At 44.3% G+C, this 5,375-nt stretch overlaps 1 long non-coding RNA gene across 1 annotated transcript; it reads left to right on the forward strand.

Moving 5' to 3' along the window:
• Positions 1–573: 573 nt before the first annotated feature.
• On the forward strand, positions 574–1,922 carry LOC112576660. The gene is made up of 3 exons (XR_003101878.1): positions 574–866; positions 1,492–1,614; positions 1,860–1,922. It is a non-coding gene; the product is annotated as an uncharacterized LOC112576660 (long non-coding RNA).
• Positions 1,923–5,375: the final 3,453 nt, after the last annotated feature.

Consider the following 5,375-nt stretch of genomic DNA (forward strand, 5'->3'; position numbering starts at 1 on the left):
TTATTATGTTATTATTATTTTTAGTTCTTTTGTAGTGCTACCATGCTATGCCCATCGAGGACGTTCTTAGTAAATAATTAAGTCATCCATCATTCTCATTTACGTGGCTGCAACGTCTGTTTTAGAAAACTAATTACACTAGGCAGTAACGAAAACATATCGGCGACAGCTTGCCAGATTCTGATGTCTGTCAACATCAATAGTCTGTCACTCTTTGTTTAATACTTAACCCACACTGCGCTTTGACGATGCATTTTAAAATATAAATCATCATTCTTAATAATAATTCCTCTGGGGCGTGCCCGACCCTCGCCATTGAAACTCCGAGCTCAGGGTGTTCTGACCCAGATTATACCACCAGCAACGTCATCTGATGACGAAATTTGAATATGGTGTAATGCTCTGATCAATATTTTTTGTGTCGTCGACGGGTGACGTTTTATGATGAAATAACGTCACTCGACTTTGGTCAAGGTTGATAGAATATCTTTGACATTTCTGGTGTTCTTTGACATGTCATTCTGACATTTCTGGTGTCTGTGACATGTCTGGTGTCTTGTCATTCTGACATTTCTGGTGTCTGTGACATGTCTGGTGTCTTGTCATTCTGACATTTCTGGTGTCTGATTATTGTGACGATTTCGTACTTTGGGGGTATGGGGTGTGTGAATGGTATAGGGAAAGGCTTAGAAGGAAAGGGAGCTGTAGCAGGTGGGGTGAGGATGGAGGAGGAGGGTGGGTCGCTGTTTCTTGATGCCGCAGGTGTTCGTCGTGTTGTTAGTGCATTTCTTTCGGCCTGTCTTGCCCCCGGGGTCCTGTAGACCTGTCAAGTCCGCACTTCCTAGTAGCTGGACTAGACTGCAGAAGTAAGTGGAATGGTTTCTTTAAGGATCAGGGCTATCTGTTATCTCCAAGTTTAGAGCAAACGGAGGCACTTCCAGTGCTCCTGGTAGAGCTGTCGTCTTAGCAGATAGGAGTAACGCTACTCGATGGGTGACTAGGAGGGTGGAGACTGTAGCATTTTTAGATAACACATAAGTTTGACAAGGATTTTGGAGTGGCGCCCTAGTTCGTTTAAGTGACTGATCTCATTAAGTTTATTCATCTTTTAATATCCTTATTTATTTTGCTTACGTAAAACAACTAATTATTTTTCAGCCTTTAAACTCCTAGGAATTGAATCTGTGAGGTGTAATTTATGGTTGCCGGATTTAATGCGAGCTTAGGATACCCTGGTGGGTTTTTTGATCGGATGCGGGGGCGTTTTGAAAATTGTTGTCTCTGGTTAGAGAGAGTATGAGGCTGTTATTTTTAAATCTTATGCTTATTTTGTTCACTAAATTTTATCAGTTCGTATGATCTCAAGCTTTTAGGATTACTCGTTTCATACATTGCTACCTTACCCAGAAAAAAAAAAGCTTACAATGGGAGGGCAGGGTAGGACGAAGAGAAAGTGGTCTGGAGGCTGCATGCAGATTTCGGTTATTGAAGGTGAAAGGGGAGAGGGAGAATAAAGAGCTGCAGCTGTTCATCCTGAGTTCACTAGCACGTGCCTTGTAATCATCTACTGGGAATTAACTTCTCCCAAACTGAGTTAACCGCTGGAGACGAAAGGTAAGATTGATTAAGGTTTGGAGAAATCGGATGAGCGATATGGTGCGACGTGTGTGAAAGCTGCGGAACGCAAAATCCCGAGAATTCTAGAAACACGTGCGAGATTAGGTGTGGAATGAAGGAAGCATGCCTGCTATTACCTAGGGAGTTAGGGGGTTAATAAATGGAAAAGTAAAGCATACTTGTCTCTGTACTGGGGTAGAAGCAGAAAACGATCGAGAAAAATAATTTTCTTCTTGTTCCAGAATTAACTTGAGTGGAGACTGCACTTGCTTTCATGGATTGCGGATCGAAACTCTACCTGAATTCTTTGTGACACTGCAACACCTGGCTGATTGGTCAGCTCTGGATCATCCTCATTCCACAAGACAATCCCACCCTTATGCTTCTATTTTTGCATCTTTGCATCACCCTGCAATCCGCCCAGAATCCCGGCACCACGACAACTGAAGCTGAGAGAGGGTGAGGGTTGTTTGGAGGCGGCAAAGCTTGCAACAGACCGGCCTCACACTAGTATCAAGTGGATTAAGCGTCTCGTCAGGAGATCTGCGTGATGATCGATTAGAGGAACCACGGCTCGTGGTCGCCGGTGGCGGCGTCCGTGTGATCATCCAAGTGAAGCTTCTCAGTCTCTGCGTCCGCAAGCTGTCAACTTTACCGCTAATCTGCCGCCTCCGCACACGTGGGCTATTACTGAATTGATTTAGTTAAAAAAATTATAATAATGGGGAGGAAGTATGAAATGAAGGAAACAAACAAACAGGAGTAACACTTTGATTATTGGACCGAGTAGATTTCTCTCAACAGGCAGATGCTTAATGAAACCGCCAGCATGGCGTGTAGCAGTTAGTTTTATAGTGTGTGTAGCAATTAGTGTAGCAAAGTGTAGCAGTCAGCAATTAGTAGCAGTCAGTGTAGCAGTTAGCGTGCCAGTATCAGTTACAAATGTGCATACAGGGCACGCAACACGCCAAAGCACGGCTATTGTGAGTGTGGAGATGCTGAAAAGTCAAAAATGAAGCCATCATGAAGGCTGCTACTTATTTTTTTTTTTCTCGCAACAAGTATGTTTGATCTGACTTTAAAAAAAATTTCTGCCATACTTTGATCCAACCTAAGAATCTGCATGGCGTCTTAAGGCTGTAAATGGCTCTCCTTCCTTTTATACGTTCAAAGAAATTACATTAACGATTCTATAGATGAAACCATATAGGTGAAGAGGATCTTCATTTTACGTAAAAAAAAAAAAAAAAAACTTCTCAACGACTTGACTTTCGTCGCATTGGAAGCAGATAAGGCGCTCACTTAAAAGTTCCTTCAGTATAAATTTTTAAGCACTAAAGCCTATTTATGTATTTAACTTTACATAGCTTTAAACTGAAATGAGCAGTAAAAGGTATCAGTTGAATGATATGAAAAGTGATTAGCTCTACAAAGTGGAGCACAAATGAGATGTCTGACTCTTCAGTTAAAGAAGTTAATAGTCACATGATTGAGTCAAAGAGAAAAGTTTGAAAAAAGATGCTATTAACTCAAAAGAATGAAGTTTTTAACATTAAGATCTGAAACATTCTGATTAGAAAATGGATCTCACAAACGAGTTTCATGAATAAGAAAAAAAGCACCGATAGTTCTTTCCTTACCCAAAGCTATGCGATTTTATTCTGTCCCATTCTCATTTCATTAAAACTAAAGTTCAATTCAACTCAACGAACGTGAAAAAAATTGCAATCCTCCTCCTGCAACAGACTACCGACCACTAGACCTTCAGTAGCAGCGTGGATCCTGCCGAAATCCAATTGGCCATTCTGGACACGTGACCTGCGGAGAGGGTGTCGACGTGTTGCGCATGCACAGTTAAAAATACAGATTTAATGATTGGTACACTGACGTCATCCATTTAAAAGGTTCACTCTTTTGACGTAAGTCGCCTGCGTAGATGCTTGCGAGGATGAAAAAAATAACCAGACGGATGACGTCGTTCCCAGGAAGGAGGGAGGGAGGGAGGGAGAATGTTTACCCACAGGCAAAATGTTTTTTTTTCAGTCCAAGACTGAACCATCTGCAGCAGAGAAAAATTGAGTTACCCTGCGCTGCACCCTGTCTTTCTCATCGTCCTGTCTCTGACTTTATGTTTTGTCTCCCCTTCATTCACTGACACCCATCACCTGCTCCCTTCTCTGTGTATTTACATTGCGTTACATGAGATGGAAACTAAACTTTTTTTTTTTTTTTTGTTTCGGGGCAGTAAACACATGCTGCGAGACAGTGAGTGTGGTGACAAAGAGAATCTGAAATCGATGCTGCTGCTAGGTCTGAGGAAACAAAATAACGAAAAATAAAAACGTGAGATAAAGAAATTCTCACGGACAATAAACACAGAACCAAATGAAGTCTTTTTCGATTCTGCTGTCTAACAGGGAGATTTACTTATCAAGCCAAAGCAATCCTGCAGTCGATAATGAAGTGATGCCTCGTTCACCCTGACTGCACGATCAAGATCAACGCCGCACACAATGACGTCATAAAAACATGGCGCAGCTTCCGTTGGGCAGGATGAAATGTAATCCCCTGATATCCCCCCAGTCCCTGCCCAAGAGGTTTGTCCAAGTGAGCCCCACAAATCACAGGCTGTAACTGTGCTGCAGCAGTTGGCAGACCTTAAAGCATCCACAGCTTGTGTGCTATCAGAAGGTTTCAGCGCCTTGAGGACCACCGCAGCCGTTGCCGCCCCTACGATTAAATGGTCGATGATCGAACTCATTCTTTGCAGGGCAGACGAGGGGTGCATGGTCACGTGAGCAAACACGTCACATTCGGGAAAGGCAGATGCGTGCTATCTCTGATGCAGGTTCACTGAGGTGATCCAGAATGTGAATTACTACTGCTCATTCGTTTTAGAAAATCATGCAGGACACCTCCACAACACCTTACCTCAATCTCCATTGGTGGTGTGCAACCTCGCTTTGCAGATGACATTGACTCTGGCAGGCAGTAACAACGCTCAGGATTTGCGGACAGACTCTCCAGCTTATGGCATGGAAATAAGCTCAGAAAAAGCAAGTAATGATTATTTCCACCACCGACAGCAGCAGCAACATCGTCATGAACGGCCAGTGGAGGAGGTTTCAAGTATTTGGGTGCACCCTGACTAGAGATGGTTGCTGTACAGCAGAGATCCATATCAGGATTGGTATGGCAACATCCGCAATGTCCAGGCTGGTAGATCTGCGAAGCAACTCAATTCAGTACCAAGCACAGGCTGTACAAGTCCTTGTAGTGTCAATCCTACTACGGCTGCGAGACTTGGACGCTGCTTGCCGCAACGGAAAAGAAGCTTTGAGAACAAGTGCTTGAGAAGGCTGCTCCGCATCTCGTACCGCGAACACAGACCAACGCATACGTACGGAGCACGTGACCTCTCTCGTGGCCCACATGAGCCCCTTCTGGCAACAGTGAAGCGGCGCAAGCTCGCCTGGTTCGGTCACGTCACCCGCCACAACACCTGTCCAAACGATCCTACAAGGAACCCTCGAAGGGAGCCGTCGTCGTGGTCGTCCGAGGAAAAGCTGGGTCACCAACATTAAAGAATGGACCGAACGCGAGATGCCAGACCTGCTCTCATCTGCTCAAGACAGACCGGGTGGAAAATTCTGTCTGTTGCTGCTGCCGGACGGTCCCCCCTACGCCCGGACCGGGCATGGGACTGACCTGACCTGACCTTCTGCAAAATCGCTTTCTTGAATGCTATCGTCAACAGT

This window comes from Pomacea canaliculata, linkage group LG12 (genome assembly GCF_003073045.1).
Source record: "Pomacea canaliculata isolate SZHN2017 linkage group LG12, ASM307304v1, whole genome shotgun sequence".
Lineage (NCBI taxonomy): Eukaryota > Metazoa > Mollusca > Gastropoda > Architaenioglossa > Ampullariidae > Pomacea > Pomacea canaliculata.